The sequence below is a fragment of the Panthera onca genome, chromosome B2, assembly GCF_046562875.1.
Source record: "Panthera onca isolate mPanOnc1 chromosome B2, mPanOnc1 haplotype 2, whole genome shotgun sequence".
In the NCBI taxonomy this organism is placed as follows: domain Eukaryota; kingdom Metazoa; phylum Chordata; class Mammalia; order Carnivora; family Felidae; genus Panthera; species Panthera onca.
The window spans coordinates 117,090,942-117,114,598 of NC_138343.1; the positions used below are offsets into that span (position 1 = coordinate 117,090,942).

The 23,657-nt window shown below is 43.4% G+C and overlaps 1 protein-coding gene across 2 annotated transcripts in view; it reads left to right on the forward strand.

Annotated features, from left to right (window-relative positions):
- The first annotated feature begins 2,517 nt into the window (after positions 1-2,517).
- The window catches only part of TMEM200A (transmembrane protein 200A), a 73,551-nt gene continuing 52,411 nt past the window's right edge, over positions 2,518-23,657 (forward strand). Inside the window, exons 1-3 of one of the 2 annotated variants that reach the window (XM_060616635.3) lie at positions 2,518-3,038; positions 3,856-3,977; positions 11,304-11,354. The gene's annotated coding sequence lies outside the window, so the exon portion shown is untranslated. The remainder of the gene's footprint in view (positions 3,039-3,855; positions 3,978-11,303; positions 11,355-23,657) is intronic. The other variant, XM_060616634.3, reaches the window with a different exon arrangement.

Below are 23,657 nucleotides of genomic sequence, written 5' to 3' on the forward strand. Positions count from 1 at the left end.
AAACAAGTTTGGTGTGTGTGTGTGTGTGTGTGTGTGTGTGTGTGTGTGTGTTTAAACATGTATTGAGAATCTATGTCACAGCTGTGAAGAGTCTTATATGTGTTGTTTCATTCAATTTGCACAAAAACTTTGTTCCTACTTAAGGAATGGGAGAAATGAGGTTCAAAGTTCCTCTGTTAGTAGTGTTTGTAGGTAGTTGAACTTGAATTACAGAGATGAGTGCTCTCTTCCCGCTGTGCACTCTTTCTTATAAGATGGACTTATTCTAGTGGAAATTTACGAATCTCATAAGGACAGGGCAACAATATTATGTGTGAAGTGCAATGCAGCCTGATGGTGAGAAGTCCCATCCATTACTTCAAAGGCAGATATGGAGCTAAATTCAAAATCCATTATCAGCATGTTATACTTACTGGACTTTTTTTTTTCCCCCAGATGGAGAGACACTGGCCATTAGCAAAGATTAAATAATTTACCTGAGCTTGCCCTGAGCACTCAATGCCAGGAAAGGATTTGTAGCTATTATCTTGGGAGTTGCTTAGTCTACTGAATTGTAGATAACTATTTATAAAACATTTAATCTTAGTCTTATCTGAGACAGATAATAATTATTTTTAGAAGAAATGTAAATAATTCTTTTTTGGTGGTCTCATGTAGTCCATCTCTGCTTCTTCTTCTTTTTTGGCTGAATCACTGAAATCTAACTTCAGGAATGAGGGATCATCAATACCTGTGGCCATAAGAATGGGATTATTTTTTCTTTCATAGCCCTTATCACTTCCTCTTTGAGGAAGGAAGGCTCAGGTACCCAATGTGTAAAATGGTTAGATGACCATTTTAAATGTTTCACCACTTGTATTACACACAACGTCATGTTTGATGATTCTATGGACACTATGAACCTGATATTCATTCTCCAGAAAGCTAGTGAACATGACCAAGAGATGTCTACTCTCAAGAGCTCTATAGTAAAATGTGGTTTCATAAATATATAGAGACTACAACTAGAAGAAAGTCCCAGTGAAATCACACTCCTTTGGCGGGTGCCTTGAAAAATGTGTAAGAAAACCAAGAGAATCGAGCAAGGGGCTGTGGGCTAAAGACTACTAGTTGCAGGTGGGGTAAAAATGAAACCTGTGGAGGTGGTTTATTGGTGTGACTTATTTCTTCACCTCTCTGCCTACTCCTTCAGTTTTTGTTTTTGTTTTTTTAACATGTTGGTTGTGAAATTTTTACTAAAAGTGCCAAATCTCCAAACTCTTTAAGACAGGAAGATTGAACCACAAATCTCCAATTTCTATAGTCTCTCTCCTCATTGCTATGTCTGAATTCCGAAATGTGGAGTTGTTACACGGAATCCCTCTCCCCACTCCCTCTTTCCTCCCATGTCAAATACACAAATATACTTCCTGGGAACCCCATACTTGCTTTCTAGTCCGTCCCCTAAAACATATTCAGGATGCACACAGGCGTATCTCACTCCCAGTGCTGCAGCTGATGTGCTCAGCACATGCCAGTGTCATGGCTGGAATATCTAGTAACCCAGAGTTTTACATGAACCTTTATTTACTGAATTGACCTGTATATAATAAAATCACCACTCTGCCACTGCCAGATTGGAGGTAATTACCATATCGTTTTACTCTATGAATAGGGCAGTCTCCACTCACTGGACGTTTGGGAGCAAGGAGGAGTAACCTGTACCCCTCACTGACTTTGATGTTTGCAGTTCAACGTCAGCACCTTTCATCAAAGCTTTCAGCCATCTGGTTCGCCCTTATCAAGGCTTCCTGCCCATAACCCTCACCCCCTAGCCATCTCTCAGAGCCCTTTCGGAGGCCGACCTGCGACTGACCTGTTAGACGTCCTAGGGCGATGTAGACAGAGGGGGCGTCCGCAGTGTCAGGTGGGAGCAGTTTGGCTCCGCTCGCGCAGCGCCCGAGCAGCCCGCCAGGGGGACCCCGACCCGCCCAGGCGGCGTCTGATAGGAAAGAGTCTGAGGGGCGTGGGGCCATAGCGCCTGCTCCAGGAAAACCGGGAATCCGCAAGGGCTCCCCTATTGCTCCAGAGGACTGGCGGGGCGCCGACCTCGGTTCTGGGACCCGGGGCTCCACCACAGCAAGAGGCGCGCCCCACTGGTGGGTGTGTCCGTTTCCACCTTCTGGCCTTCCAGCCCAGAGAAGAGCTCCTGAAAGCGGGTATTTTGCTCCCACAGATAGGTTTTGTCTGTGGTAATCCCGGCTCCAGAAGTGCAACTTTGCGGCCGGGTCACCCGTTGGGGGACTGGGGACCTGGGAGGGGGAAGAGCGGATCTTGTCTGCATCATCAAGGAGGAGGCGGGCTGCGAAAGCGGGGGCAGCAGGGCGGGGGGAGTTCCCACGGGTGGTGGGCGGCGGCGAGCTTGGCTCGGACCCGGGTCCGGATCGTGCTGTGACGCGCCTGGAAGCCAGCCCCGCCCCCCGCCCCAGCCCCCAGCCCCCAGCCCCCAGCCCCCCAGCCCGCCTCTTCCGCGCTTGGAGCGTGAGGTTTGGTGGGGATCTGTCTGGAGCCGAGCAGAAAACTTTTCCCCTCCCAGCCCCCGGGTCCCTTTTGTCTTTCTTGGAGGCGGCGACGACGCCTGAGCCGCGAGTCGCGCGCCGCACCCGGTGACCTCCGAGGGCTGGAGCGCTCAGGCTCCTGCGCTCGATGGCGGCGGCCGGCGGCCCCGCGACCCGCGGCGGGCACAAGCAGCGGCACGTCCCCCGCCCCGAGGCCGCCGCCGCCCCCCCGGCTCGGGGGTAGGGGAGCCCCCCACCCTCCCCCGCCCGCCCCCTCGCCTGACTCAGCCGCACTCGGTGGCCGCGCCGCGTCCGCTGCCCGAGCCCCGCCGGGATGGGGAGGGAGCCCGAGGCTGCCCGCGGCTGCCGAGATTCCCGCTGACGCCCCCGAGCCCGCCGCCGCCTCCTTCGCTGGTTCCGGAGGCGCCCGACGTCCCAACTGCTCCTGCAGTGCGAGTCCCGAGAGGCAACTGGACCCCTGAGGCCCCGCGCTCAGGACAGGTGAGGGGGAAGGGAAGAGTGCTGCCGGGCGGCGGGGAGGTGGGTGGACAGCCACAGCAGCCTTAGCGGGGCGCTTCTTCACCCCCACGCCCCCTGCTTCAGCCACCAGAGTTAGGGTAAACACCGTCTCCCGAAGTTTGGGAAAGGAACCAAGTCCGCCATCAGTTTCGGACTCCCCAGCGCCGAGAGCGCAAGAGAAGCTTTGCGGGGCAGCAGCCTCCCGTAGCCCAGAGCCTTGGAGCGCCTGGCTAGGTTTCTCCGAGCTACACCCTCCTTTGTCTCCGTTCCAGAGAGTCAGCATTCTCTGTGAAGACGTCCACAGCGGCAATTTATAGTAGTCCTTGGCAGGAGCAAAGTGTAGTCAAGGTTTCCTAAAGCAGTATGTGGTAGTATCTACCTGGGCGGAATGGGGAGGCGAAGCAATTATTTGCCAAATTCAGCATTACTTTTCTCCCCATGCAGTCATTTGGTCTGCCCTCAGGAAAAAGAGCTTGGGGTTTGCAAGATTTGCTTCAGTAATCATTCTTTTGCTGTAATTAATTGTCCAAGCCAGCCTTTCACATTGTGTAGGTGCAAGCTCTCTGTGTCTATGTACTGTCCTTAGATTTTGATTGAGAAGTGTATGTGTGTGATAATTGGAAAAAAAAAAAAAAAAAGATTCATTATTCAGTACCAGGCACTGGTAATGCCAGGAAGTCACATGCTTCACATGTATGTAATTTACTAATTGGAGTCATCCCAGTCCACCTTAGCCTGGTGTATTTCAGAACTAAATGTTGCACTAAAGTGTCTCTTCACCTTGTTCTTTCTTCTGAAGACCTTCAGAAGTACTTGTGGACAACTGTATATAGAGAATACATGTAAGGAATCGACAACTATTCTTATTTGTCAGTAAGAATATTCAACTCTTCTGGATTTGCAGTGAAACCAACTTCTGAGGTACACTTTCTGAGGGGCATTATATGTAAATATTCCCAGGTCCTGTGAAAGCTACTCACTATGATGGTTTGTCATGACTTGCATTATAGAAATACTTACTATCAAATGACCTTCAGTTTGTTACTTGGCTACTGACTCTAGAATATATTACCATTTTGTGAAAAGCAGGCTGAGTTTTGAAACTTTTTAAACCTTTGTTTTTCTGCTGTTTATATAGCAGCAACTGCTTGTAGTTTCCTGCTTTTCAAACAGCATAAGTGAAGAAGAGGAGTCCTTCTAAACAAAATAATATTTAAGTGGAAACTATAGGGAAGTGTTTTAGCAATTTAATATTATGAGATTTTTTTTTACTCTTACAAATGTATACTGAAGTGTTAGGAATGATTTTCTCTAACCAAGTCCTAGTAGAGAGCTCATAATTACAGGATGATTTAGCTGTAATTTGTAACCCTGGTTATAATTAGCTTTGTATCCTAGGCTGGGAAAGCCTTCAGTGAAGGAGGGAGTTGTTGCCTGGGAAGTCTCTGTGTGTGATTTCGAGGCAGTTGGCACAGAAAGTCTTTACCTGTTGCTCCTGAGTCTGGTCCAGGTAAAGGTATGGGGTATCCCAAGGGCACCCATAATCAGAAGGGATTTTTCAGGAAAGATCACTGTTTGGAAGGATGACTGTACTTGTTATTTTAACTTGGAGGAATTTTTAGTGAAGCTTTTGAGTGCTCCAAGGGCTAGATTGCTATAGTCAGACTTGGGTGGTTTCAGCAATAGCTTATTGGCAGAAGAAGAGAACTACTCATACATAGGGGGGAGTGAGGCTGAACTGATTGTTTAAATCCATTCATTCTCGTAAAGATTCTCAGCATCAAGGAAACAAAAATACATATTTAGCTTAGGAAAATAGATAAGAACAAAGATAAAAGCAGATGTCACCTTTTACATTTCTTGAGCAAAATTAGAAGATAAATTAATAAGTCCTCCTAATAATGCACTTTACTTACTAAACACAATGTAGAGTCTAAAAGGGAAGGCAGCTTTAAAATAAATTTTGTTGACTGTTAACTCTTCCTTGATAGGAGACAGCACGGAAAGTCTTCCTCAAGCAAAACACATTTGGGAAAAAAACAAACATGTAGAGACCAAAAAACAATTCTGCAGTGAGATAGACCCCTCATTTTATTAAGGAGTATATGATGTGTGTCCATTCCATTTCACGACTTAAGGCAGGTTTTGTCTGCTAAGGTCTGTTATGTGCGCAAACACTCAGAGAACACGGAGGGACAGCTGTTGTGTCCTACTAGCCGATGGACTCCTCTGGGAGCCAAAGACGGGTGAGGAGAGGGCTGGAGAGCATGTCACAGATCCCTGAGCACCTGGGATGGTCCTTGAGCACTGGGGGTCTGGTGCATACTGGGAGCAGTGCGGTGGGTTGCAAAGAACCCTGGATGAGCAGTTGGAAAACCCAAGTTGTCCTGACCAGGCTGCTGAATACGTGGCCATGGATATGTTCCTTGGCCTTTCTGGGCTTCTGTGTGTGCCCTTGTCCCCACATTCCCTTATCCGCAGATCGAGGGCTTTGGACCATGATCTTCTGTCCTCTTTTTAAAATGTTGTACGATGGGTTCCGGTGGAATTGAGAGGGATAAATCAGAATGTAGTGTGCGAAGGGTGCAGTGAGTAGAGTTTGGGTCAGGGGAGGACAAGCTGGAGACCACGCTGGGCACAGGGAAGGGGTAATAATGATGCTAATACCAAGTAAAGGGGCACCTGGCATCTGGCCCATCATTGATTATCTTCGCTATTTATAATATGTAATAAAATAATAAATACCAACTTTTGCTTAGTTGGCTTAGTTGCTTAGATGGCTTTTCATGAGTTTTTGCAAATAATGGCAATTGATTTTTCACAACATCCCCAGGAGGTAATTAGAGCGTAAAGGTGCCGAGGCCAGGACTAATACTGCAAAGCATGCTTGCACCAGTGCACCTCATTGCCTTTCTGCAGAATTGTAGAGATGGGAGAAGTTAGAACGTGCTTTGGAAACCCTGTGTTAATGGGACAGAGTGATAAGGTTGGTGTCAGATTTTAGTGGAGGTGCAAATTTCTGAATAAAAATTTAGGTTGCCTTCTGGAAGCTAAGTCTGCGATTATGGGATCTCGAGACTTCCTGAAATGTCTTGAATCTTATTGTTGATGTTTAGTCTGATTATTTCTGTATGCTTCCTCCCCACCTAACCTTCCCCAGCAGGAATTCTGGGGATTTGATTACAGGGTCATCGATAAGACTCTTCCAAGAGCTTTGAGTGCAGATGGGAAAAGGAAATTCTCATAGAAAGGTGGGGATTTGGGGACCATTGCACTGCTAATAGGATATGTTCTAGTAGCAAGTTGTGCTCTGGAAACTTTGTCACTGGGGGTAAAATTACATAGAGTCATAAGAATGTGAGCAAGGTGTGCAGATGTGAAGATGTGTGTCTATACATTCCCTTCTGCTGCACACTCATCTCTGCCCTAAGCATTAAGTGCATCGCCAAGGGTGAGCAAGTTCCCCCCAACCCCGCCCCATTCTGTGTTCCTGGTGAAGGGAGTTCGTCAGGATTCATCTGATTATTTGTGTGAGGAGCCTATATTTCACTAGCTTAAGCAAAAAAGGATTTATTGGCTCATGTGACTGGAAAGTCCAAAGATGGACCTTGCTTCACTCATGGTGAGAACCCAAAGACTCACGCGGCTTTGTCAGGGTCCTTTCTCTCTCCCCCCATTTCTCAGCTCCGCTTGTCTCCGGATCAGCTCCATTCCAAGGCCCCTTTCTATGTACTAGAAAGCTGACTCTCAGTAGTTCCCAGCCTATATTCTTGGGCTTTTGAGACATAGAAAAGAGAGGTCTTATTTCTTAGAGGTCCCATTCATAGAAATTTCCTGGAAGAGCTCTGATTGGCCCTGCTTTGGTGGTCACCGAATCAGTCCACATCCACCAGAGAGTGCAATATGTTAGGTCATGTGCCCCATGCTGTGTATGTGGTGCTGGTGGTGGGGTGGAGGCTGATAAGGGCACCATGATGGACAGTTCCCCCATGATCACATACAGTTGTGCCTCTCCGAAGCTGATGATGCTGCTAATCAAAAAACAACATTATTGAGGAGAATTGCCCTCTCCTTTTGTGGGACAGACCCCCTAAACAATGATGTGAAGATTACATGTGGAGGCAACTCAGAGGTCCAGGACCATGCAAATTCCAGAAATGGGACCTTCCTCCCAGCCAAGACAAAATCCAGTGATGAACTAACACTCTCCATGTCTAGACTTTGCTGAAAGGTTGTGGTTGCCAGATGAGGAGCCTGCCATTTATCCATTTCTATGTACTTTTAGTTAATATCCTTGTGCTTTATTTCCAGCCTGGTGATTTCATTATCAGAAGTCCCAGTCATCTAGAGATCATGGGATTGGAGACCCCCTACTTTGGTCACTATAAATCTAGCAAAAGTTTGAATAGGACAGTGAAGTGATGAACACAGAACTGTTGTTCATGGAAATTCACTGAGGTTGTGGGAGATGGGCCAAGGGGAGGCAGCAGGCATAGAATAGAGTTATCACTTAGGAGGCATAAAATTATATATTGGCATGTGTTAGTGACATTATGAGACTATGGTAAGGGTGTATGTCAGGATAAAGGAGCATCTGTGTGGACAGAGCATTTGTGGGATGAAATGGATCAAGAGGGACCAGACCAGGATGATCAGCTGGGCCAGCAGGTGAAAAGGCTGTGTATTGTGGGTAGGTTCATGGCAACTGGACTATGTAGAAAAGAGGCCAGTGGTCACTGTGAGTCTGGTGGTCAAAATCTTTACATGTGTAGCACTGACATTTATTGAGGACCTACCTGTATGCCAGATCCTGTGTTATATGCCTTAAAATCATTATATGATTTAAATCTCATAAAATCCCTCCATGGTGAGAAAACTGAAAGTTAGGGATGTAATAACTTGCTCAAGGTTATGTGGTCATTAAGTGGTAGCACTGGATTTTCAAACCCTGGCTGTCGAAAACAAATATCCGTGCTTTAATAAACCGTGTGATACTACCTCTCAAGCCCATGGTCAGAATCCTGTAGATGAGGTTAAATTGAAGGTCGAGTCTTCTAACAGGCAACCACAGTGACAGAAGTTCCAGAGGGGATGGAATAGAGGTTATCCAGGCGAAGGTGGAGAACATCCATGCTTAGCAGCAAAATGGACAGGAATCCCAAAGCAAGAGTAGGACATACATAGGTTCTTGGTTTGGGAATTGGGGTGTAGCAAGGGAAGTGGATGGGAGTGGTATCAGGAAGTTGAACAGGTGGGCAGATCAATACAACAACCTGAGTTTGAATGTTGATCTGAGAACAGGAACTCTGCCATCTGTTCTGCTTTAAATACCCTTCCTGATGTAAGGCAGTAAGAACATATATTGGGTGGGTCCTCAGAGGGAAACAGGATTCTATTAGTTGTCAGGGACCATTAGGAAAAAAAAAAAAAAGAGCTAACATTTGTAGAGTATTTGACATGTGTCTTAGATACATAATCTCACCAAATCTTCATTATAGTCCTTGGCAGGTAAATATTATGGCTTTTTATTTTTTTTCTTTTGAGCCAGGAGCTAGAGCCTTAGAAAGGTTAAATGATCTGCCTGAGCTCCTGGAGCCACACTGGGGATGAGGTTGCTGTCATGGAAACCCAGTTCTGTCTGAATCTAGACCTGATTCTGGATCTTCAGGGAGTCATCCCCGCCCTGGCAGGCAAGGTCAATGTCAAGTCTGGGTGATAGAAATGGGGAAGTCAGCAAGGCTGACTTGGTGAAAGGTTGTGAAAGGAGATCAGGAGTGAACTTTGAGTCATCAGAATGTGAGCGGGGTACAGGTCATCTGAAGGGAGTTGTCCAGCAGGATTATATCCGGCTTTAGCAGAGAATTTAATAATCCAGTAGGTTGGTCCCCTTGGTGCAGGATCTCTATCCTTATGCAGGACAGATACGTCAGCAAGTCAGATGTTTGGAAGGCTTAATTTTAGTCACTGATTTCTTTTGAAGGGAAGGAACCTTTGCCAGCTGCCATGGCCTGAATTTACCTTTATATGTACAGGTACTTTGCCCTGAAATATGATACACACACACACACACACACACACACACACACACACACACGCAGAGATGGGGGGGGCAGGAGAGAGAGCACTAGCACATACTGAATATAGTAAGTATGTGGAGCACATACCAGCTATACAGGTCTCTACTTGAAGATACTCTAAATGAAACTGCTTACTAATAGAATATGAGTGACATCATGTCATTTCCCAACAAATCCAAGATCAAACTTATAACTGCTTAGACACGTGACTGTAGATCTTAAGTGCAGTGGACTTTGTGTGTGTCTATCTATCTATCTATCTATCTATCTGTCTATCTATCTATGATAACTGGAAAGGGAATGTGAAGGTATATAAAAATACATGTTTTAGGCCCATATGTGAGAACTGCAGAGGTAAAACAACCATGCATAAAACTTTTAAAGCAACACAATAGAATAATATGATTTTAGAGTTAGAAGGATTTTTTCAGAGAGCAATCAAGACCACAGTGTTAGCTAGTATTTTGAAATACAAACTTAATAGTAGCAGTTAAACACAAATGTTATGGAGACTAAAGGGAATGGAACCATCTAAAACCTAGAAGGCCAATCCAGGGAGGCGTCTGGGAGGAAGTGAGTTCTGATGACTATGTATGAACAGAGAGATGAGAGGAGAGTATTGCAGGTAAGATTAAGAATTTGTCAGTGCTCTCCAGCCAGAGGCCACCAGGAATTACCCGTGGTTGAACAGGTTGGGTTTGCAACTCGTTTCAGCAAGGGAGAAGGTATACCATAGGGAGATACGGGGCGTCTCAGTAAGAGGGTGTTAGAAATTAATTATAAGATTTTAAGATTTGAGCTTGTGTTATGTGATTTGGGAGAAGGTTTAAAGAAGCAGGGCTTTGCTCTGGATTGAAGTAGGGATAATCCTATGACTTTGTATCTTAATAAATCTTATCTAGAAGGAGACAAGACGAGAGAGGCTAATACTATTATTGGCAAGGAAGTAGCAGTTACTGATTAGCCAGATTAGAGGGATATTGGTCATTTTGGGCAATATCCATGTTTTTGTTTGTGTTCAGATATGATTACAGAATGGCCTTGTTCCTGTCCTGCACCGTCATGGTCACAGACTGGCCTGTCTGGTGTTGACGTTCTGTGAAATTGTTTCTATCGACAGGAGCACATCGGGGCCTGGTTGTGAGCGCCAGGCCAGCTCCTGGATGTCGGGGGTGGCTCTGCTCTTTCATAAACTGGAAATTATATCCCAATGTGTTTCTGATTCCATACACCAACCAAGATTTCCCTTACAAGAGGGTCCTGTTAGGGAATGTTTCTCTTGGGGGTTATTGAGTGGATTTTCTTCCTATATTGTAATGGTTTGTTTAACAACATTGATTAAATGCCACTGTTTACTAGGGGCTCAGCTAGATTCTGTGGGTCTCAGGATGACAAGGGTCTCAAGAATTTCATAATCTAGTGGAGCCAGAAGTAAATGAGTGATTACAGGACATTGAAATAAAGCTGGCGGAGATACCAGAGTCAGTAAAGAATATTAGAGGCTCCTGCGATGAAGGGAATGCTGAGAAGGAGCAGGCTGTTTTGCAAATAGTAAGCTAATTACAGAGGTGCCGACAGGTTGGCAGCTGCTAAGGAATATTTTCCTTTTTGAGAATCAGCATCTTTGGGCTGAAGTGCAGGGTGAATCCAAGGAATCTCAGTGTTCTCTCTCTGAGATTTAGGTACAGGAGAGGCACAAATTTGGGCTCACTTGGCAAGCCACATATCGGATCCGCTGTGTGAACACACCTGTGCCAGTATTTGTAATACGGTCGAGTTACTTAGCATTTCTTAAGAGATGTTATTATTTCTAATCATAAAAGCAACAGATGCTCCCAACGAAAACTTTGGAAAATGCATTAAGTATAAAAAAATCAGGGAGAAAATTTGCCTATGACCCCAAAGCACCCATCATATTTTGGCATTTTCTTCTTCATTTTTAATGAATTGTTTCCATAGTTAATAACATGTCACAACCTGCTCTCTTTGCTTAACCTTATGTCCAAGACATTTGCCGACTTCTAGGCAAGCTTAATTCATGTCTGCATAATATTTGATTGTGTGGACACACCACAATTTATTAACTGCTCTTAAAATTGGACCTTAAGGTGATTTCCAAATATCTGGCATTATAAATGGCATTTTGATGAAATCTTTGTTCACATTTCAGATTACTTCTCTAAGCGAGATCTGTGGAAGAGATTAATTCCTGGGTCAAAAGGTATGAATGTCTTAAGACTCCTGATACTAAATGCAAAACTGATTTTCAGAATAGGTGAGCTTGTGACTGACAGTGGATGGAAATACCACCTGTTCATGCCTGTACTAGGGTTCTATGTATTCATTTTTAAATAAGAAAAGCTACCATTTCGAAATGAGTAACAGTGTTTTTTTAACTGCAGACTTTGTTTCTTTGTTTTCAAAACCGCTCTTGGATCATGTAACCTGTTAAACTATTGCGATCAACCATTCAAGTTTTAAAACTTTATTTACCTGTGTTCCTGATTATACAGATTGAGGCACAAGACAGAGAGAAGATTAGCCGGTGAATAATTTTTTAAAATCAGTAATATGCACACCCTGCGAGGGTGCTTTTCAGACCACACTGTTGAGAACGTGCAATGCCAGAGCCCCACTTTGCAGAGTGAACCTGGTTGTCCTCTGCCTCCATAGTTCCGTGGCCAGGTCCTCATAGCCGGGGGGTGTTGTAACTATTATGTTCCCGGTCCCTACACTGTTCAGAGGGAGTGTAAGCCAAGTGAGGGCAAGCTTGTGCCTATTTTGTTTATGGCCGTGTTCCCAGCAGGTGACCCTGGACCGGGTTGAGCCAGTACGCAGTATGTGAAGTCCCAGCTAGAATATGAAAACGCTTGAGATATCCCCCCTGGAGAACATCTGCTCTGTTAAACACCGATTCCTCTCGAATAAGCCAAAGATCTTGAATTCGGAACCTTCTGACTTTGCTCCCTTTTCAAAAACAGAACAAAACAAAAACAAAAACCCAGCCCAATCATTGTATCTAGTTCTCGCAGTTGTGAACATTGACTTCGTCCGTAAGAACGAGGAACTTGCATCCTCGTTAGACCTCGGTACGGGGTTTTGTTCAAAAACATTGCCTGAGACTGCAAGAGAACTGTTAAGCTTACTAGAGTAGTCAATTTGAGGTGGGTGTTGAGTACCATTTTCAACCTTTCCACAACTGCTATTTTTCTATGAAAATAATACACAATTAAAATAAAAATAATTTTGGTTTTCTTCTAAAAGTCGAAGGAGAACATTATAGCATTATAACTCCATTTTCTGTGATGGATCTCAGTCAGTTATTTTGAACATAATTATTTTCATTCATTTACTCACCAAGCCATGATTTAGTGAGCTTCATTCAGGAGTTGCTGCTAAATTATACTTATGACCCATTTTGCCAAATGTGAGGCACATCGTATACAATGATAATGTAAAAAACCACATGGGAAATCATGACCCATACTTTTATTGTTTGCTTCCTGATAAGACATGGATGGATAGGATAGTCAACTCAAGCTCTGTAATAATTAATTAATAATTAATAATTAATTCCATAAATACGTGCTGGCAGCTGGGGATAGGGGAGGGATCAAAACCAAGGTTGTGGTGAGGGTACATTCTAGATGGGGGGAGACAAACAAGGCAGGTTCAGATGTGGAAAGTGCTATGGAGTCTGATGTAACAGAGAGCCTGGGTTTTGCAGATCAGATGATCAGGAAAGGCACCTCTGTGTTTGAGGCTTTTGGGCTGAGACCCGCAAGATAATAAGAGCCAGCCTTGCATACTGCGGGGAGGGAAGGCTTTATCCTCAGGGTACTTGGAAGCTATTGGAAGGTTTTTCTTTTGGAGCATGACGTTTGAGATCGTTTATTAAAAGTAAGGGGTTGGGAGCAAAAACAACATTCATGTTAGAAACTCAAGATGTACCATACATCATTGCATGGCTGAAGACATTCCGTATATGGTATATCCACCTTCAAAGAGTGTTTAATATAAATAAAATATTAAGTACTAATATAAATATAGCTCTCTCAGTAGAACATAAACACCTTAGTCCACTGCACATTTTTTTTGTTATGTGAAACTTGTATTTTTTAACTGTGTGTGGCATAGTGACTTATATATTGTATGCATTCAGGAAATGTTGGCTGAGTTAATTATATTCGCTCCTCTGATGTCAGGGAGAAATATCACTGTGAGATATAAAATCACATTGAAGACACAGACTTTTTAGGAAAAGACTAAATCATTCCTTTGGAAATATTTAAAGTGCACGGGGCGCCTGGGTGGCTCAGTCGGATAAGCATCCTCTGTCTCCTTTGTCTGTTCCTCCCCTGCTCATGCTCTCTCTCTCAAAATAAATAAACTTAAAAAGAAAAGAAAATATGTAAAGTGTTAATTTTACTCTGAATATTGATAATATTTAAAAATTATATTCAGTGCTAAAATGCAATATTCAAAATAAAAATATAATACACAGATATAATTATCTTCTTTACATACTTTCCCCCCTGTGGTGTATATGCAGAAATTTCTGCAAAGTCCGCACGGTGGTCTTATCACACCTTACTTGACACGTGGCAATTCCTTATTTATTTTGTGAGTCTTCCAATTCTCAAACTAATCTCTGTCCACAACTAACTCTGTTCAATGCCTGCATAGTTGAATAGAAGACAATAATAGCATGTAATTAGTGATGTTTGTTAGTGAGTGTTTAGCTCAGTGTCTTTGGGGAGATCTAGTTCAAAATATACTTACTGAGTCATCTGACGTTTTTTGAGAGCAGGCTAAGTGCCAGTCACCATGGAGCACACGGGCTCTTCTGGAGGAGTTCACAGTCTAGAGGTTGCCAGTAAGGCTGAGTACTAGAGGGCGCGGAACAGCTTTGGAAGATAATATACGGGTCTCCCTGAGTCCAAGTTTGCGGGAAAGGGGCGATCGTGAGTGAGACTGTGCACTAATTCACAGATGCCTTAAATTCAGAATTTGGTTAAGTGATTTTTAAAAGACAAATTACAAAAAGATGACAAAGATAACACATGCCATCCATCTCCGGGTAACAAGGCCACCTGCAGGCTCTCACTTCCACTGGTACTGCCCTGGGGATTGCTGTTCTCCTGCCACAGCTGTCAGAAGTTCATTGCTCATTTGGCAGGAGACCTGCTGACTGGCAGCCCCTGGGACTCACCTCCACCTGCCACCCCATGAACCAAGCTCTTTCTTCTTCAGTGGGGGGTGGGTAACAATTTGGGGGGAGGTGCCTATTGGCTCTCCTGCCTTGGGGTCCAACAGCCTAAGCTCTTTCTCATCACACTGCTCCTTTCTGACCTTTACAGACCCCTGTAGCTGTAGATGGGAGACCTTCAGTCCCGCTGTCCTCTTGATTTCTTGTAGAGCACCGCTCATTCATTCCTTTATTCATTCATTCAGTACCTATTTTCTGAGTGCGTACAATGTACTGTTTTAGGCCCTGGATATCTAACAGGAAACAAAGCTCCTCTCCTTAGGACTCCTACGTTCCAGTTGGAGGAGACAGACAATAACCTATAATTTATTGTAACAGATAATAAGAAAAATTAAGCAGGGCCCACAGACAGAGAGCAGTTGGGATGGGGACTCGTGTAGCATCGTCATGGAGAAGTCCTCTGGTATTTGAAGCAGACACCTGAATGAAGGAAGGAAAGTAGTCATTTGAATGTCTGGGGGAGGAGAGCGCCAGGCAGGGGAACGGGAAGCACAAGGCGATGCAGAGGCAGCCTCCCAAGTGGGAGCTGCTTTGGAGTGTTTGAATAGCAAGGAGGCCAGCACGAGGAGAACAAAGCAGAGGATACTGGAGGGCCGTGGGACCACAAAGAAACTTTGGATTTCAATCTGAGTGACTTGGGAAGCATCTGCCAGTCCTAACCTGCAGCGGGGGCTTTGCTGGGCCCAGCCCTCACCATCATTACTAGTCCCCAAAGGAAATATGCAGTGAGTGGAGGCCTAGGTGTCTGCGTTCACCATCTAGAGACCCTGCCTGATGGTTCTGAATTGTAATTCAAGGTCCTCAGAAATCATGGGAGCAAAAGAAAGTGAGATTGATAAAGACCTTGAAGCAAGAATAACCAGAGGATTCTAAAGCCCATAGGAGATGTTTTTTTTTATTTTGGATGTGTACAGAATTTTATTGTGGATTGAAAACACTGTGTATTCACAGATTGAGAGTGTGAGAGCTGTGAGGAGTTTTTTTCATACAACAGTGAGAAATCTGAGGTCTGGAAAAGCAGTTCACTTTTTTATAAGTCTGCCTACTAAGCACAGGTGCAGAGACCAGATTAAAATCCAGGTCTGTCTCCTCCTAATCTTGGCCCCTGGGTGACACATGCATGTTAAGGAGCAGAAAATCTGTGAAATTTGGACTGAAATTAGCCATCTAATATTTACTAGGGCTGTCAGGGTGGGGAGAGTTGGGGCATACCCAGAAAACTTTCTTAAATATCAGCATTGTTTGGTCAACAGATACTCACAGAGCACCTACTATGTTCTAGCCACTGACTATATCTTGTGCGGGAGAAAATCTGGACAGGGAGCTTATCGTCATCTGGTAGTGGGGCACAAAAAATTACATCCTAAATAATGATGTGCTGATAAGTGTGAGTAGTGTCACGAAAACATACAGGGAGCTAGGAGGAGAGGGTCATGAGTCAGTGGGTTTCCTGGGAAACATTCACCTTGTAAGATGGGACTAGAGACAAGAGGAACTTGTCCAGAGAAGCCTTGCCAGAGACAGAAACAGTGCATGAAGGTGGAGGAGAGAAAGAATTTGATGTTTTTAAGGAACAGAAAGAAAGCCCTGTTACTGGACCACAGCAGGGGAGAGAAGGTGGAAGGAGAGGTTATAAGCTGGGCAAAAGCCATCATGAAGTGCTGTATGGAAAATGATAAGGGCTGGATACTTGGCTTCCAAAGAGCAGGCTTTGAAAGAAAGAGGAAATGCGTGAACTGCTTTACGTTAGACACCATTTGGGCTGTTTTGTGGTGAAGGTGTTGGAGGAGGCAAGAATGTATGGAGGAAGAAACAACAAAGCCTTAGACTGGGTGGTGGAAGTGATGTTGGAGATTTCTGGACAGAGTGAGGACAGGTTCTGAAGATAGCATCAGCCAACACTGGTAACTGACAGGACGTGGGAAGTTGTGGTCCAGGAAATGTCAGGATTTTAGCATGACTGAGTAGATGGATGGTGGTATCGTTTCATAGGTGAGGAAGACTTTTCCTAACTTTGGTTCATGAGTTCAATTTTGGACTCATTACGGTTGAGACACCCATGAGGCATCCCAGGGAGAAGAGCAAGTGGACATTTGGACTGATGGGTCTGGAGCTCACATGTGAAATTTAGAATGGAAGCATAAATTTGAGAGTTAATGAGCATGTCATTGGTAATAAGTCATGGAGTGAATAGAGTCTGAGCTTCAAAGAAAGTGACTTAGGATCATGCTTTGGGGATTTCTACGTTTAGAGGTGGTTAGAGAACATACCAAGAAGTAGTGACCCTAGAGGTAGAAGGAAAGCCAGGGCTGTGATATCAGTGATGAAAGGTACATTATATTAGCAGTAAAGCTTTGCTTGCAAATGTCCCTTAGTGAACACTTTCTGAAGATCTGGGTTCAATTTCTTTCTCCAATTTAATCTCCCAGATGTAGCATAGCCTTCAAACTTTTGGGTGAAATGGGATTAGAAATTACTGAGCGTTTTCCTTTTGAATTTCATGTCATAGTTGTTGGTATTGAATTAGAACAGAATAGATACATGAGTTAATTTCTTCACAATAAAATAAGGATTGAGTAGCACATCTGAAGGTCAGTTTCATTATTCCGCTGACTACCAATCTATTCTCTTATCAACTCCACTGCTGCCTTCTATTTGACTAGGTCTTTATTCTTTTTAAAGCATTTGCATATACTTCTAAATTAATAAAGCATATATTTTAAAGCCTGTCATATATTAATTTTGCGATAGATGTTTTTGAAACCACAAATAGGAGCTTAAGCTATTTTATGTTCCAGGACACTATAAAAAATTATGTAATTCAAGATAGTTGCTTGAACATCTAGCTGAAGACTCAGGATTATGCTGGCTCTTATTACTAATGCATTTTTAGCTCATTAAAATGGAAGAGAAAAGACACCTGTTATTAGAGGTTACTTTTAGCCTCTCCATCTGGGAGCTTAGTTTAGTCCATTCAGTATCTGGTGGTGGACCCTGAGGGAGCATCACGTCCTTGTTCGTATTTTCCTAAAGGAAAAAACAGTGGAGAGTCACCAGCAGTATGTGACACTAATGTGCAGAAATCGAAAATCATCTTTGTCAAATTAGAGGTTGATTAACTACGTTTCCTTTACATTTTCTCAAGTCTCCTAATGCAGTCTTCTCATTTTTTATATTTGTCGTTATATGAAAATATCTAAGATTCAGGAATAGTCTTATGTATAAGATGAAGTTATCAGAGCACTTACTAATGCTTATTATGTCTCCAGTACTTTCTTAGGTTATAACTGAAAAGTATGAAACGACAACTCTCTGGACTTTGAGTCCTTTGGAAGCTAGCACCGTGCTGCTCAGCGTCTCTGGTGACAGCGAGAGCCTTTAGTATCTCCTTTGGTACTTTTCCACGTCTTATTTGAATGCTTAGAAGGGGGATGTTGGCAATGGTTTTATCCATTCCGGCCTAAGTGTCCATCGGTTATGTAAGACCTTCATCAATGACGCAGTGCCAGGTACCCCTTGCTGTGTTCGCTGATCCATCCATCTTCTTTCTTGCCCCTAACAAAAAAAAAAAAAAAAAAAAAGAAAAAAGATGGAAGAAAAGAATCTGCCTTTTAGTGAACAATCTCTGAAGATAACCTTTGAAGAGAGGAGCTGAGCTGTCTCCCATTTTCGGAGAGGACTTTTATGAGTATTGGTGGAAGTCGACCTGCCCTTGGACCAGTGTGGCTGGTCACTGAGGTTGCGTGAAGAACCGCTCTCTAACTTTTCCCCAGGCACAGTGCTCTCAGGATGTTAGCTGTCTTCCTGTGGTAACTGCTGCCCATTGAGTGGCAGTCACAAAGCTGCCAGACAAACATCATCACGCGATATTACACCTAGATAACGGGAGGTAGCCTTTTCCTTCTGTTGAGGTGCGCACCTGAAAGGCAGCTTGTGGAAAGAGTCAGAGTGTCTTTGTAAAATTTAAGTAGGGGCCAGGAGGGTTTATTTGGTTTTTATTCTTTAGTTTTCTGTGGTTTACCTGATAGGATTTGGGGAATTGCTAACTAACGGTTATCGTTTGAAAGGCTGGCTAGCTGACCTGCCTGGAGTTTCTCTGGGTGGGATTCCCTCTCTGATCTGTGCTCTCTCTGAACATTCATTCTGGAAACCACTGCCGTCTGGCTCCCTGGCCCAAGTGACTCTCCTTCAGAGATATTTTTAAAATATATAGCCAGCTTTTGATTATCTGAGCTATTTATGATATAAGTGAGATTTGGGGGGGGGGGGGAAGAATCCCATTGCTAGGGATAACTTGAAAATCACTGGAAAATTTCAGCTTTACCACCTAAAAGCTATGTGACCTTGGTTAAATCGCTCAACCTTGCCGAGCCCCACATTGCTTATCTATAGCATGTGACGTGATCTCCTTAGAAGGGTTATTTGGGTTGTAAAAGGTCATGTAAGTTAAAGATCCTGCAGAGTGTGTGACTCTAAGTGGACACTGCCCAGTGCGGTCTTTTCTCTCCTTTGACTTCCATCAGGATGACCTTGCTTTGTACACCTGCTCTGGGTGAGGCAACTGTTAGCTCTGCCTGAATGTGATATTCTTGTAGGGGCTGGGGGAGCGAGGAGGGAAGCACTCTTCATTCTTCTAATCCACCTCGAATGCACCTCTTCTGTGGACTCTTTCTGTGCCTCTCTCGGGAGAGTTGGATGCATTTTCCAGAACTTCCAAGGTGCTTTGCACATGCCAGCAGCTCGGGCCAGTGCCCTGAGAATGACTTGTCCCCCTTCTGTCTCTCCAAACCACAGGGGTGTAAGTAGTAAAAACGGATCTAATGTCTCTTTCAGGACAACAGAAAGAATCAAATGGAGAATGGAAGGGGATTTTTTTTTTTTCTATTAGTGGTGTTACCACTAGTGATGTCACCAAAAAACAGAGCCTACTTCAGTTGTATTGTTGGAGAGCTGTGCACTTGCCTTTGGGAGACCAGTGGATTGAAGAAAGGCTGTCTCCGCACAAGAAGTACCCCCGTCCCTGTGCCCAGGCAACGTCCCCCACCACTTGCCTGGGGCAGGGGCGAGGAGTATGCACCAAGCAGGAACGTTTCTGCTATTCAGGCTGCTGAGTTTGCGCTATCATATTTCTACTGTTAAGTTCTTCGTCTGTGGCCAGGCTCCTCAAGGCACTTGACCTCAGACAGGAAGCAGACCCTCTCACCTGATGAATTGTGTGCACCCCATAAGGCCAGGTGTGATGTCCTATTGTGTTTATGACTCCTCTCAGGAGATTGTGGAATTGTCAAATTAAGTTGAATTAGGACAGTAGTTCTGGGAAGGGGAGTGGTTTATTAGGTGCCTGTAGTATAGTGGCTCTTTGATCGGAGGGTCTTATCAAGCTGAAGGTATTAACTAATTCAGAGGAAGAGCCACTGTATACTTAGACATTTTCTTCTTTATGATTGCTAAGAAGTCAGCAGTGCCATCCTGAGGAGAGTGAGACACTGAGGCGGTGAGTCCGGGCATGCTGGCATTCTAAAACATAGCCAGATGGGAATATTGCATGACAATAGATAATCCAGTCTTTTCTTGGCCTTATTCATTTTGATGTTTTGAAACATCCATGAAGCCATCTTAATAAAATTGACAGCTGAACACTTGAACGCCTGGCAGTGGCTAATAATCTGGTCCCCGTAGCCATCAGAACTCATCAGAACTAGACAGTGTTTTCCGCGTCTCTCTGAGGATACTGATCGATAAATTCTGAGCTGTCGTGCTCGAAACTCACTAAGCGTCCTCAGTTTTATTTTTTAGCGTTTTAGTAAATCACATTTGGTTGCGATAGAGATAAAAATGAATATCAAAAAGTGCTGAGTAATGTCTTTATTATGAGTACAAATGATTATTTTTCCCTTTTTAAATTTTTCTGAATAGTTCTGATAAATAGTAAAACTTTGCAAGAGCCAACGGACCCAAAGTAGTTCGATTCAAATAATCAAAAAAAAGAAGAAATCACTTCTTAAGTACTTTCTGAACATTATTAATTTTTTTTAATCAGTGCTTTATATAAAATAACTTTACCCTTTATGAATGTATTTCTTTTTGTTTATTAACATTTGCCATGTTACTAAAGATTTTGTTAACATACTTTTCAAAAAGCTGCACGATATTGTTACCTATGTTTTTATAGTTTTTAATTAATAAAAAAGGAAATAATAAGTCTTGTGACATTTAGGGTTTTCCTTTGCAATTTTCTTGATTTAGGAAAGAAAAAGCATGTCTCCCAGATGTATCTTCGGGTATTTTGGCATTTCCTATCAAGCTTAACACTTGAAGTGATGATCAAGTCACACTGAAGTGAACTTGCCAGGGTGGGGGTGGGGCAGATAACTCTCCCCTGAAGTTTTCTGACGGAGTCTTTTTCTTTTCCCCTTGTTAGAAGCTTTAGTGTATCAGACAGTTCAGGATTATTTTTGCTTTTTCTCACATATCACAAATGCTTGTGTTTGGAGTACATTTACTTATTGTCTTTTTGCAAAGGGATTTCTATCGCAGCATCTCACCCACTGATGGAAACACGAGAAAACCATTCTGTCATTTTTAATACAATCTTTTGGATATAAATATAGAAGAAAGCAGTCAGAAAAAAAGCAGTCTTTTTTTATGGTTTTTAAAAATGTATTTATTTATTTTTGACAAAGGAAGAGCACAAGTGGGAAAGAGAGAGGGAAATACAGAATCCGAAGCAGGTTCTAGGCTCTGGGCTGTCAGCACAGAGCCTGATGCAGGGCTCAAACCCACAAAGCACAAGATCATGACCTGAGCCCAAGTTGGATGCTTAACCGACTGAGCCACCCAGGTGCCCCGCAAAAAGCAATCTTTATCTAGAAAAGGGGTTTTGCATTGTTAACATGGTGTTCCATGCATGTGCTTTGGGGGCATTGTAAGTTACAGAGATCATAACAATAGAACTTTAATTTCTTGGCTCCTGGAGCCACCCCAAGGACAGAGGAGGGCCAGGGCTCCCTGCTGGGACGCTTTGTCCTGGAGGTGAGTTGAGAAAACACACCCATTCCCCCCAAGACCCAGGGAGGACTCAGCAGCTTTTTATGGCCATTTTTATAATCTGTTTATTCTTCCAGTAATCTAACAGAGTTTGTTTACATTCTAAACAGAGTTTATTATTGGGGATTTGGCAGACCATTTCTTCTGTTAACCTTATTACATAAAACAGTTGTGTTATTTTGTCAAATCAAAGCTCCTCCAATAAATAATTGTAATGCAAAATAAAGCTAGGTCTCTACCCTGGCTAAACACTCACCATAAAACTAAGTTTATAGATCATTTTGTAGAGGAGGCTGTTTAATAGGATTGCTTCCGATTCTTCCAGTTCTTTCAGCTCCACCAAAACCCTCCAAAGAAACGCCCTTAATTAGAAGCTCATTGTCTAAAAAAAAAAAAAAAAAAAAAAGGAAAGAAAAGAAAAAAAAAGTTAATTTCTTTGTACTTCTTTAATTTTAAAGTTATATTATGTTCCACTTGGAGTAAAAGAAGGCTTACAGCCTTGCAACCAGTGATCATGCATGCCACTTTCTTTTTTGAAAACCTTTTCTAGGAGTCTAAGCATCAACCAACTCATAGCTATGTAATCTCTCATTATTATAAATAACTTTCAAGAAGGATTTTCAGGCATATTTTTAGGGGCCACCTTTTGCCCTTTGGCCATGCTTTGAAATGCAAAATGCTCGGTTGAGAGAATTATCCTTTAGTTGAGGAAGAAACTCCCCCTTTTTTCTGAAATCTTACTGATATCCTGGAGAAAAGTTGTGTATTTGTGAGGCGTTAGGTCTTAAACTTGAGTTATCCAGTTATCCTGTGTTCTTTATTTCACTTACATGTATGTGTCTGCGTTTACACAACTGACATGCAGTCGTCGGGTGAGGGGGGTGGGGAAGATCTGAAGTACTGAAAGCTTTGTGGTTTCCATTCTGTTGGCTCATCTCAACCCCATCCAGGAAAGGGAAATGGTCTCTAACAAAGTAAAACAGGAGCCCCATTAGGGACCAGTCCTGTGCACTCAAGCTGAGATGGACAGGGGAGAGATGTCCGTGTGGCCCACATGTGAATGGTATGAAATCTCTGAGGAAAAGACTAGCCACTCAGTTTGCTTGCAACAGAGCTAAGAGCTGTCCTGGACCGAGCTCCTGTTTGTCAGAGAGGCTAGAATTGCCCTAATGGTGCCCCTTGCACAGTTTCCTTTTAGAGTTACTAAAGGAGACTGTGTTATTGTCAGCCATAAAGACTGGCCCTGGGGAATCGATGGGCTTTTCAGACCAGTAGAGAGAATGTGGGGAGGTGATTAGAGAAAGCTTCTAAACTCTTCACCTTGTGTGCCACCACCCCCCCCACCAAGCCGCCTGGCCCACAGATGCAGCACTGCCCAATCTCTGTCCCTGCCGAGCACCAGCTTTCTGGTACAGAAAGGAAACCTTGGGTCTTTAAAAGCTACTGTAGGTGATGAGCACTGAAATATTTTTTTCAACAACAATAACCACTACCCCCCCAAAAGAAAGAAAGAAAGAAAGACCGGTAAAAATGTAATCTCAACAGATAATGACCTTAGAATGTTCTCCAATAAAACAGGTTTGCTTTGCATTACAATACCATTATTTTAGAACTGTGTCCAAAGGCAGTATTCCTTTTTCTTCACCTGCAGCATTGGAAAGCCAGGTCCTTTTATGGATAACCCTGCAGTAGCCCAGGCACTCCTTCTTGGAGAACCTATTTCTAAACCTGATCCCTTTGTGGTGAGGCAGTCATACAACACAGCTCATTCGTCAGTAATCCTTTAATGCTATTAAAGTGAGTAGGTGGAAGAGGGCCCTTCTTTAATTATCAACTCTAAGAGGATTTGGCCCCTAGGATGCTCCGGAACGCTATCATTTTGTGGCAGTACGCCTTTCTTATACAGAGGTGTTAGGTAAAAGATGCTGGAATGCTTAAAACGAAAGAATCAGGGATCACCTGTCTGTGACTGTCTCCTAATCCTCTTGTGTTTATAATAAAAGTAATATAGCCATACTAAAGGCCTTTGGGATAACTCCTATAATTCCTTAGTAGCAGAATGAATGTTATTGTTTGGATAGGGTTTTTAAAAGGATGGGAAACCTGTATCTTTTAAGTTTGAGTGCAGTCATGTAGACTTGACCACATGGCTTCCCAAAGTTTGTTTGCAGTTGGTTGAGTTATGGGGACTCAAATCTGTAGAGGGAA